This window comes from Petaurus breviceps, unplaced genomic scaffold (assembly GCF_028583685.1).
Source record: "Petaurus breviceps papuanus isolate PSGF00001 unplaced genomic scaffold, PetGlider_PUasm1.0 65, whole genome shotgun sequence".
Taxonomy (NCBI): domain Eukaryota; kingdom Metazoa; phylum Chordata; class Mammalia; order Diprotodontia; family Petauridae; genus Petaurus; species Petaurus breviceps.
This window is the reverse complement of record NW_027186436.1, coordinates 894,655-906,664: the sequence shown is the minus strand read 5'-3', so window position 1 is coordinate 906,664 and position 12,010 is coordinate 894,655. Positions and strand designations below refer to the sequence as shown.

General features: G+C 38.0%; 1 protein-coding gene across 5 annotated transcripts in view; it reads right to left on the bottom strand.

The window, feature by feature from the left end:
• Positions 1–12,010, bottom strand: part of LOC138173824 (ena/VASP-like protein) — a 285,363-nt gene that overhangs the window by 122,461 nt on the left and 150,892 nt on the right. The gene's annotated exons all lie outside the window — the stretch shown is intronic.

Below are 12,010 nucleotides of genomic sequence, written 5' to 3'. Positions count from 1 at the left end.
TGTTCTCTCCCTCTCGAGGCTGGAGGTCATGGGTCTCTCCTCCCCCTCTCCCCACTCCCCTATCCCCATGACAAAATCTTCAAGTAAAGGCTGGATGACTGCTTTTATAAGATTACAGCGAAAAACCAATTGGTCAGGTTCCCCACCCCTGGATTAGATGACCTCTGATAGTCTTTCCAACTAAGAGATTCTGTAATTCTATCCTCTGAGAAACCCAGTAAGTGTAACCTTTTTATTTTTAAAATTTAAATAAAAAGGCTGAGGTTGACATCCTTGCTTCATACCTGATCTTACTGGGAAGGCTACTAGCTTAACCCAATTATAAATAATGCTTGTAGATTATTTCATATTGTAATGTAAATCCTAGGGATAGCAATAAAAGAAGAAAAAGAAATAGAAGGAATCAGAGTAAGGAATGAGATAATAAATCTCTCTCTCTCTCTCTCTCTCTCTCTCTCTCTCTCTCTCTCTCTCTCTCTCTCACTCTCTCTCTCACAAAGAGCTAGGTTTTGAACCTGCATCCTCTGCCTTCAAAATTCAGTACACTTCCTTCTTACCATGCTGCCTCTCCCATTTACCCTTCAAGGCCCATTTTGCATTCTCCTCCTCCTTCACACGCTCTATGGTCCAGCCACACTTATCTACTTGCTAAATCCTCTCACATGAAATGCCATTTCTTGTCTCTGTGCCTTTACAGTAACTGATTCTTGTCCTTCTTTCAATCTGAGCTTCCTTCAAATCCTAGCTCAAATACCACCTCCAATGAGTACTATTCTGATCCCCAACTCCCCTCCCCCAATAAAGTTCAGAAAAGACTAGTACTTACCTCCCTCCCAAATTATCTAGTATATGCTTTGTATATATTTTGCATATGCCTATTTATGTCCATCCCTTTTGCTATTTTTATAGAATGTTAGCTCCTTAAGGGCTGGGTCTGCTTCATTGTATTTCTAATGCATTGCATGGTACTTTGGTGCATAGTAGTAATTCATAAATGTCTGTTGCTTATTCTATTAAACAGTAAGGACTACACAGATCTTCAAAGATAACTAGTGATGATGGTTCATATTTATATTGTACTTTATAACTAATAAATGGACACCCATTATCTCATTTGATCTTCCCAACAATCACATCATTCTACCCATGAGGAAACAGGCCCAGAGAGATAGTGACTTGTCTGGAGTCACACAGCTACTAGTGAGTAAGACACAGCCCATCTTTGTGGAGTTTACTATGTATTAGATGGATATTACCCAAGAGGAATAAGACCTACTCTGAGCAATCTGACTTTGTTTCCCTTTGTTTAAACAAGTAAAATCTTTTGGTTTATATGACTATAATTTGGGCTGGTTTTTTGATAATACAGTAGAAATAATATAAAGAAAATTTCTCAGATGCTTTTAATTGGGTATTATGATGTCCCCATCCTAGACATTTGGGTTAGTATGATGTCTTCCTTTCTGTCCCCCCAAACCAAAACTTATGAGAATAAATCACCTGGGCATCATGACATTTCCAAGGGCATCAGACAGTGACTACTCCTTCTGTGATAGAGTGGGCACCAATGGTTCCATCACAAGAATATGCCCAAGTTCCCTTAGGAAGAGTTATTTCCTCTTTTATCCCTCATCTCCAATACTGGCAAGAACATATGATCCTGATTCCAAAGTAGACTTAAACCCCAAGGTAAATGATGAGATGGAAGTCTCCATGTGCATAAAAATATTCATAGCTGCACTTTTTGTGATATCAAAGAATTGGAAACAAAGTAGATGCCCATTGATTGGGAAATAGCTAAACAACTTGTGGTCCATGAATGTAATGGAATAGTACTGTGCTATAAGAAATGACTAATATAATGAATACAGTGAAGAATGGGAAGATGCATATTAACAGAGGGCAGTAAGAAGAACCAATGAAACAATATACACAATGACTAGAAGGTAAATGGAAAGAACCAGCAAAAACTATTCAGTTGCAAAATTACAAAGAATAAGCATGGCTCCAAAGAAGACATCATAAACTCTCTCTTTTGCTGAAGTTGGAGGTTCATGACTGTGGACATCATATATTTTAAGACTTTTGCCATATGTTGATCAGTTTGGATTATATTTTCCTTTTTTGTCTTTAAAAATATTATTTGTTATATGGAGTAGCTCTCTAGGAGAGTAAGGAAGAAGGCTATTAGGGAAAATTTTGGTGATAAGAAAAACAAGAGGCATCAATAAAATTTGTTGTTTTTTTTATTTTTATTTTTAAGCAATTGGGGTTAAGTAACTTGCTCAAGGTTACACGTCCAGTTTCTTCTGGGTGTGGTGCTGAGTGTCTGAGGCCGGGATTCGATCTCCAGATCGTCCCAACACTAGAGCCAGTGCTCTTACTCGCTGAGCCACCTGGCAGCCCCTAAGCAATCGGGGTTAAGTAACTTGCTCAAGGTTACACGGCCAGGTGTTTCTGGGTGGGTGCTAAGTGTCTGAGCCCGGGATTCGATCTCCAGGTCTTCTCAACACTGGAGCCGGTGCTCTTACTTGCCGTGCTACCTGGCCGCCCCTGTTGTTGTTGTTGTTGTTGTTTTTTTTTTTTTTTTAAAGAACATCTGATTGCTTAGTCTCAGCTCAGATAATTCAGTCCTCAGAACTATATTCTGTCAAGGGCCAGCGCTGAGAGAGTTCATTTAAGAAAATCTAGACCAGAGTTTTGCTTTAGGTCTGTTCTTTCTCTCTGAGCTCAATCTTCTCAGGATTGTGGGCTCACCATCTGATTCCTTAAGATATGGCTCTTGCTTTTGTTTGTGTTTACGCATGGAATTCATATCACCCATTCTCCTGAACTTTGACCATCATGCTAGGAGTCATGTAGTCACTTATGATTTTGGGAAATGTCCCATGGGAGTGGCCATGAAACAATGTATGCTTTGCCTATATAATTCCTGACCCTCAGATGAACGAATGAACTTGCTTGCAACTTGCTTGCATTTTCCGCCTGGCCCACGTTTATTATTCATGTCTTCCCATGAGGCAGCCCATGTATATAGCAGGCTGCAGTATTCCTTCACATAGTGTGGCAACTAATATAAGGTAACATATTTATTAAGCACACAAAGTAGGCACCTTTGTCTTTTCGGTAGACACATCCAGGAGAATATAGACTAATATATATCCATTACATCTAATCTGGCCCTGGAATCATCAAAAGTGATGGTCATTGTCTCATTACATCTTGACCCATTTCCCCAAGTGATGCACTTTACATGACTTGGAGCATTCAACGTCATTGCAATTCGAGTTGTTACACATGTACTAATACCCTTCCTGAAGTATCATTTAGCAGTGGAAGATTGTTAAAGAGACTTGGTATTGAGTCCCAGATCTACCACCAGCTAGTTCTCTGTGACCTTGGGGAAGTTGCTTGACATTTTTTTAAAATCTCAGTTTCATAGTACAATTATCCCTTCTACATCATGACTTTCCCCATCACAGTTTTGCTATATCATGGGTTGGCATAAGAAATTAAATGGGAATTTTTAGGGAATTGTGTGGAAGCCATAGATGGCATACAAAGACCAGCAGACAACACAGAAAAAGTTTAGAAACTCAGAAATGTATAAAACATAGTATAGTATTGTATTACAGCAACATATTTTTTCTTTTAATACCATAACGAATTCAGACTTTTTCTCTGGTACAAAAGGAGGGCCAAAAATTTTATGTGGATTTTCCAGATTATGGGGGCACCATGCTCCTAACCCCTGCAATGCAGAAGGGATAACTTTATTTAGACTTCAAAGGGAGCATAGAGATCATCTGGTCCAATTCCCTCATTTTTCAGAGAAGGGAAACTGAGGCCCAAAGAGTAGAAGTCAACTGCCAAAGGTCACACAGTTAGTAAGCAGTAATTCTGTGATTCAAGTTCATATTCTTAGACTCCAAATCCATTACTGTTTTTTGTTATAACAGTTTACTCATCCATAAAGTGAAGAGGTTGGACCAAGTTATCCCTAAATTCTTTGGGCTTAGACATTTTATGTTCTATGATTAAAATTTTAAAAAAGATTTATTTAATTTTAAATTTATGGAATAAAATAAACATTTCCATAGTATAATAAAAAAGATGATTGCATATGAAACTGTGAATCTATTGTGTATAACTTGCTAGTCCTTTTAAATATATAATAAAGTTATCACAAATTTTTTTCTTCCCTCTCCCCCACTACAGACAGCTACCATTAGATACAAATAAGTATATACATATATATATATGTATATAAAATCATTCTATACATACTTTTTATTGGTCAGTTCTTTCTCTGGATGCAGATAGCTTCTTCCTTCATAGATCCTTTGCAGCTAATCTGAGTATTTATAATAGTCAAAATTACTTAATCACCTGAAGTTGCTCTTAAAACAATATTGTTGTTACTTCTAAGATCTCTTACAGCTCTGACAGTTCATAAGTCTTTTCATGTGTGTTCTCTTTAACTAGACTGTAATCTCTGTGCAGTCAGAGATTATGTCATGTTCCCCAACACCTTGTACAGGACTGGGCACAGAATAGGTATTTAATAAACAGGGACTGAGATACCCAGAATGTTACTATTTGTCACCCTAACAACAATTCTTTTATTATTCATGAGTTTTTAAAATGTTATATTGAGTCTTATCACATTTTTGGTACCCTCTTGACATTTTTCAATGCCAGCTGTGTGCTCTACTATATATATATATATTTAAAATTAAATTATTTATTTTTAGCTTTCAATAATCACTTCCATAAATTTTAAATTTTCTCCCCCTTCCTCTCCCCTTCCTGCCCAAGACAGATTGCAATCTGATATGGGCTCTACACATACATTCCCATTAAACACATTTCACATTAGTCATGTTGCATAGAAGAATTATAAGGAATGGGAAAAACCATGAGAAAGAAAGAAAAAATAAAATAAAGCAAAAAAGAAAATAGTCTGCTTTCTTCTGCATTCTGACTCCGTAGTTCTTTTTTCTGGATATGACTGGCATTTTCCATCATGTGTTCTTTGGAATTGTTTTAGGTCCTTGCATTGCTGAGAAGGTCTATCAAAATCAGTCCTCACATTGTGGTTGTTACTGTGTACAATGTTCTCCTGGTTCTGCTCCCTTCACTCAGCATCAGTTCATGTAAGTCTTTGCAGGTTTCTCTAAAGTCCACCTGTTCATCATTTCTTATAGCACAACAGCATTCCATTACATTCAAATACCACAACTTGTTTAGACATTCTCCAATTGATGGGCATCCCCTCAATTTCCAGTTCTTGGCCACCATAAAAAGAACTGGTATAAATATTATTGTACATGTGGGTCCATTTCCCATTTTATGATCTCTTTGGGATACAGCCCTAGAAGTGGTATTGTTGGGTCAAAGGGTATGCATATTTTTATAGCCCTTTGGGCATAGTTCCAAATTGCTCTCTAGAATGGTTGGATCAGCTCACAGCTCCACCAACAACGAATTAGTGTTTCAACATTCCTACATCCTCTCCAACATTTATCATTTTTCTGTTTTGCCAGGTTAGCCAATCTGATAGGTGTAATATGGTGCCTCAGAGCTGTTCAACTTGCATCTCTCTAATCAATACTGATTTAGAGCATTTTTTCATATAATTATAGATAGCTTTAATTTCTTCCTCTGAAAACTGCATGTTCATATCCTTTGACCATTTATCAATTGGGGAATGACTTGTATTCTTGTAAATTTGACACAGTTCTCTCTATATTTTAGAAATGAAGCCTTTATCAGAGGTACTAGTTGTAAAAATACTTTCCCAGTTTTCTGCTTCCCTCCTAATCTTGGTTGCATTGGTCTACAATATTTTTTACCAATCAATCTGAAAAAGATCTGGGGGTCTTAGTGTACACCAAACACAATAAGATAACATTATGATATGATAGCCAAGGAAGTTAGTGCAAGAAACTGGCTGAATTAAGAGAGTTACAATGCTTAGGAGCAGGGAGATGGTAGTGCTAAAGGCCTCTGCCCTGGTTGGATTGTATTGGAGTATTGTGTTCAAATTTGGGGACCACCTTTCAAGAGGATATTGATAGACTGGAATGTGTCCATAGGACAGCAATCTAGTTGGTAAAGGCCCTCAAGTTCCTGCCTCATGTGAATCTGTTGATGGAAATGGGGACAACTTGGGGATGAGAAAACTTAGGGAGGATATAATAGTAATCAAAGTATTTGAAGGGCTATTATAAGAAGATAGGATGGATTTTATTTATTTATTTTTTACTTCAAAGGGTGAAAGTTTGAAAGAAAATAATTTTAGGCTTGAGACAGGGAAAAAATTCTTAACAATTATGAGTTGTCTAAAAATATAATGAACTACTGTGGGAGGAAGTGCGTTCCCCCTCATTGGACATCTTCAAGCAAAAGCTGGATGATCATTTGTTGGATAAATTTTAGGAGAGATTCTTATTTAGGCACTAACTAACCTCAGTTTTCTTCTAACTCTGAGATTCTGTGACTTTCTGCCTCCTTCAGACTATTGGGTATTGATCAATTATTATTTCAAAATAGATTCATGGTCTAAGCATGGTCTAATTCATGGTCTAACAGATACAGGGTCTAAGCCCTCTAGGAGAAAAGGAGGGCACCACCAGAAAACAAAATATCCCTACTCCCTCATATGTTAAAGAGGGCAGCTGGGTCCTTTTTCTGAGTACCAGGGGATTGACATAGGGAAGAACCTTCTGGGGCTTAGTGTGGCAAGATAATATTGTGGGGGAAAAAAACTGGATTTAGAGTCAAAGGACTTGGATTCAAATCCTGGCTCATTACTTACTGCTTGTGAGCTACTCTCTAGGCCTCAGGTTCCTAAAAAATGAGGCATTTGGAGTAGAGTCTTTTCCTTCCATCTGTCTTAAGCACTTAATTTTTATTTAATTTTCTCAATTGTTGTTATTGAGCTATTTCAGCTCTCTGACTCTATGATCCCACTTGCAGTTTTCTTGGCAAAAATACTGGAGTGTTTTGCCCTTTCATTCTACAGTTCATTTTTCAGATGAGGAACTGAGGCAAACAGGGTTAAGTGACTTGTCCAGGGTGACACTGCTAGTAAGTGTCTGAGGCTGAATTTGAACTTAAGTCCTCCTGATTCCAGGGCTAGTATTCTATCTGCTGTACCACCTAGCTGTAATTTTCTCAAATACATGTAAACAAAAAATTTTAATATTTGTTTTTAAAATTTTTGACTTCCAAATTCTCTCCTTTCTTCTTCTCTCTCCTCCTTAAGGTGACAAGCAATTTGATATCATACATGCACACTCATAAAAACATTTCCATATTAGCCGTGTTGCAAAAGAAAACACAGATAATTTTTGTGGTGGCCAAGAACTGGAAATTGAGGGGATGTCCATCAATTGGAGAATGGCCGATAAAGTTGTGGTATATGAATGTAACAGAATACTATTGTGCTATAAGAAATGATGAGCAGGCAGACTTCAGAAAAACCTGGAAAGACTTGAATGAACTGATGCTGAGTGAAGTGAGCAGAACCAGAACATTGTACACAGTAACCACAGTGTATGAGCTACTCTCAGCAATGCAAAGACCTAAAACAACTCCAAAAGACTCATGATGGAAAATGCCATGCATGTCCAAGAGAAAGAACTATGGAGTTTGAATGCAGAGAGAAGCAGACCATTTGCTTTCTTTTTTTGGTTTTGTTTTTTTTCCTTCTCATGGTTCCTCCCATTCATTCTAATTCTTCTATACAATATGACTACTGTGAAAATATGTTTAACAGGAATGTATATGTAGAGCCTGTTTCACACTGCACACTGTCTTGGGGAGGGGGAAAATTTAAAACTTATGTAAGCAAATGTTGAAAACTAAAAATAAATAAATTAATTTAAAAAAAGAAAACAGATTCAAAACATCCAAGAATAATTTAAAAAGCTTCAATTTGCATTCAGACTCCATTAGTTCTTTCTGTGAAGGGATAGCATGTTTTCATCATAAGTCCTTCAGAATTGTCTTAGATCATTGTATTGCTGAGAGTAGCTAAGTCATTCACAGCTGGTCATCACACAATGTTGCTGTTACCGTGTATAACTCCAGGTTCTTCTCACTTCAGTTTGCATCAGTTCATATAAGTTTTTCCAGGTTTTTCTGAAAGTGTCCTGATCATTATTTCTTATAGCACAGTAATATTCTATTAAATCACATAGCATAACTTGTATAGTCATTCCCCAGTGGATAGGTATCCTTTCAATTTCCAGTTCCTTGCCACCATCAACAAAAGCTGCTATAAATTCTAAGGTCTTTTCCAGCTCTATGCTCTTTGTAAGACATTGGGAGTGGGGAGGGAAGGAAAAAAGGAGAGGTTGGAATGGGATGTTTCTTAACAACAGGAGAAGGAATTTGCCATAGCTTCATTTTTCTGTACAGTGCTTCCTGTGGTCTACCTCACTTCCTGACCTCACATCACAAAGAGACCTCATGAGTCTTACCACATGCCAAATAAATGTGTCAAAGAAGCTACATGCAGACTATAGGCTAACAAGCTATACAATTAAAAGCCTTTTTAAGGAAAACTCGAGCAGGAAGTGGCATAATGTCAGAGAACAAGCACAGGATTTGGGGTCAGAGGACCTGAGTACAAATGCTGCCTCTGCCATTTATTACTTGTGTGATTTTTGGGCAAGTCATTTCCCTTCTCTGGGTCTCAAAGGTGAGGGGGCTGGACTAGATGAACTCTTAATGACTCTTCTAGCTCTGATGTTCTGTAGTCTGTGATTTAAAATGGGGAATTTGGAATAAGAGGTAAACAGCAAGTCAACTGAGCCATTCAGAAACAGACCAAAGAAAAAGTTCCTAAGAGGCTGGCCTTGTGCAAATCTCAGAATTAGGAAAATCAGAGAATTTCAGGTATCCCAGGAATTAATTTAATTCTATCTGCTGAGAGGACAAAGTGTACTCTTGGGCATTCTCCCTCCCATCACTTCTGTACCTTATCTTTTTCTCTAAGCTATCCTTCCCTACTCCTCACCCCACTCTGCTCAAGGTCTCCCAATGCCTCAAATCATTCCTTCCTTCCATTATAACTTACCCCACAAATCTGATTCTTCTTCCTACCTCTCCCCACCACCTCCCCAGACCAGGTCAGGTGCCTTACTCAAAATTACAAAGATCTGGGCTTCCATTCATGTGTGTTTTATTACCACATTGGAGACTACAGCCTATCTACACCTTAGAAAGTGGTTTGGGCACCTTCTATGGCTCAGACAATTTATCACCTGTTGGACAACGTTCTGTGATCAGAATCTCTGAACTTAGCACATCTTGTGGTTACTTTGAACATATAATTGAGTTGACTGCCATTTTGTCCTTGAAGGCTTCCCCATTTGGTAGACCTTTCCAGTGCTTGCCCTCTATTGGCATATCCTCTGAGAAACTGAGGTCACCTCTCTGCCATAGTAAGGCATCAGAAATGGAGAGTAATGGACTTAAATCAAATGAAAAAAAACCCCACTTATTTTGCCATTTGTTAGGTACAATATAAGATTAAGATACAATTTATAAAGTACTTTATTTGTTGATAACCTGAAAATAGCCAGTACCTAACCTAGTTCTTAAACTCAGAAAGGTGCCTGGCATATAGTAAGCATTTAATAAATGCTTTTTTTGATGAATGAAATAATTTGCTCAAGGTCATATATCTAGTAAATGGAAGAGACAAAATTTGATCCACAGTCTTCTGTGTCAAAGTACATTTTTCCTATTAACTCAATTATCTGAACCTCTATTTTCTCTTTTGTAAGATGGGGTAATAATACTCATCTTGCTGGCCTTACAGATTATTTTATTTATTCCATCACCATTTACTAATCATCTACTTTATTTTCAGCCCTGCGAGAGATACTTCATGTGCTACAAAATCTGGAGTCCTCTCAGAGCTAAGGCAAGTAGGTGTAGCAGCAAGCACCCCAGCGTTCCCAGGGTGGCTGCCAGCATAGGTTCTTGGATCTGCTTTGATAAAGGAAAGCAACTCAAAATGGGTTAACAAGCTTACTTTAATCAGTCAGACATATATCCTTTACCTTGTTCAGGGGAAAAAGGTCAGCACCCCAAACTTCAAAGTATACAGGCAGAATTATCAAGACAGAAACAGATCAAGTAGACAGCTTTCCAAACTGTCCAGCCATTACATCCATACCAAATCAACATCTGGGTATCAACATCTGGGTTTTTCAAAGCCAGGGGGCTCTGGACAACGGCTTCCCAGAATCCATATCAAATCACAGAACACTTCTCAAAGTGAGTCCCAAAACAAAGCTACACATCAGGGCTTATATAGCCTTCTCCTGGCTCAGAGAATGTAACAACCTTTTGGACCCACTGGCCAATCAAAAAGTATCAAGTGAAAAACAAGCCTCCCACCCCAGGCTCCAGGTGCACTTTAGCCAAGGGGCAGGGAAGATCTTCCAAATTTGCATTCCCATTACAGTAGGATAGATTAAAAAAGAGTACTATATGTGTATAAGAACTTCATTAAACAGTATGACATTGAGAGGACAAAAATGGAGATAGGAAACATTCTGTAAACTTAAAAGTCCTTAGAAAACGGAATCTCCTTGTAAGCTAGAAAGCCTTTAATTAATTTGTAAAATTTTTTGTCAATATTAAAACCTTTTAATCTGTAAAGTTTTGTACACTTCAGAATGCCCTGTAAATGGCAATGCCTCTTGAAAATTGTAAAGTTTTCTTGTAAATTCTTAAGCGCATTGTAAATATTCAAGGCCCTTTATGAACTATAAAATGCCTTACAAACGTCCTTTATAAATGACTTTATATAAAGGACTTTCATAAAACAGTTTGTTAATTGTAAATCATTATAGGTGGTGTAAAAGATGACCATTATGGACTAGTATGTGAGCAAGGAAGAATGGTCCTTCTGGGGAACAATGATACTTAGGAAGAAATATTAACTCAAGGGATTGACCAGGGGTGGGAATTTCAGACTCAGTGGCAGGGCTGGTAGGGAACAGTTGGTGCAAATGGGCCTTTCTCAAGGTTCTTCAGAGCATGCTATACAGATGGATGCTTCTCCTACCCATATACTATACAGAATGACTACAAAGAATCCTTAAGTCTCTGTAAAAAAACCAATCAATAAACAATTATTAAGCACCTCACCTACTTACTATGTGACAGGAACTGGGCTAAAGTGCTGGGAATACAAAAAGAGATAAAAGACAGTCCCTGTCCTCAAGGAGTTTACAATCTAATGGAAGAGACAACAAACAAACAAATATTTACAAAACAATCTATACATAGGATAAATAGGAAATAGTCTATGGAGGAAGGCACTGGAATGGAGAAGGGTTGGGGAAGGAGGGAACGTGGGATGTTAGGGCTAGCCATCTATAACCAAGCTGAATTGAACACCTGCTAGTAGAGACAATGCTAGAACCCTCAAGCTGTGAGGGAGTTCAAGGGTCATCTAGTCCAAGCCCTACATTTTCCAGAAGGGGAAATTCAAGCCAAGAAGAAGGACCTTTGAGACCCACGGTCACAAAGTTAGTTAGTGGCAGAGCTAGAATGAAGGGCCCAGGTCTTTTCATTCTCTTTTGGTTGGGGTGGGAGCAATTTGGAAATTTTTCAAGGAGAAAATGGAGCCTGCTTGTTAAGAATAGCAAAGTCTAATTACCCTTGCAGACTGCTAACTTTCCCTAAACAATCCCATGGGTTCAGTGGTACAAATGTTATTGCTGTTTTTTGGATAGGGAAATGGTATGGATGTTATTACCAATTTTTAGATAAGGAAAAAGAAGTGATTCATCTAAGCCATTAAGTTTTAGAACTGATGTTCAAACCCAGATTTCTTGATGCCTAGGATCATTGGAATTTAGAATTGGAAATAGCCTTAACAGGCAATCTAGTCTATCCCTGTCATTTTACATAATAAGGAACTGAAGTCTAGAGAAGTTCAAATGACTGGCCTAAGGTAAGCTCTGGCAGCTAGGTGGTG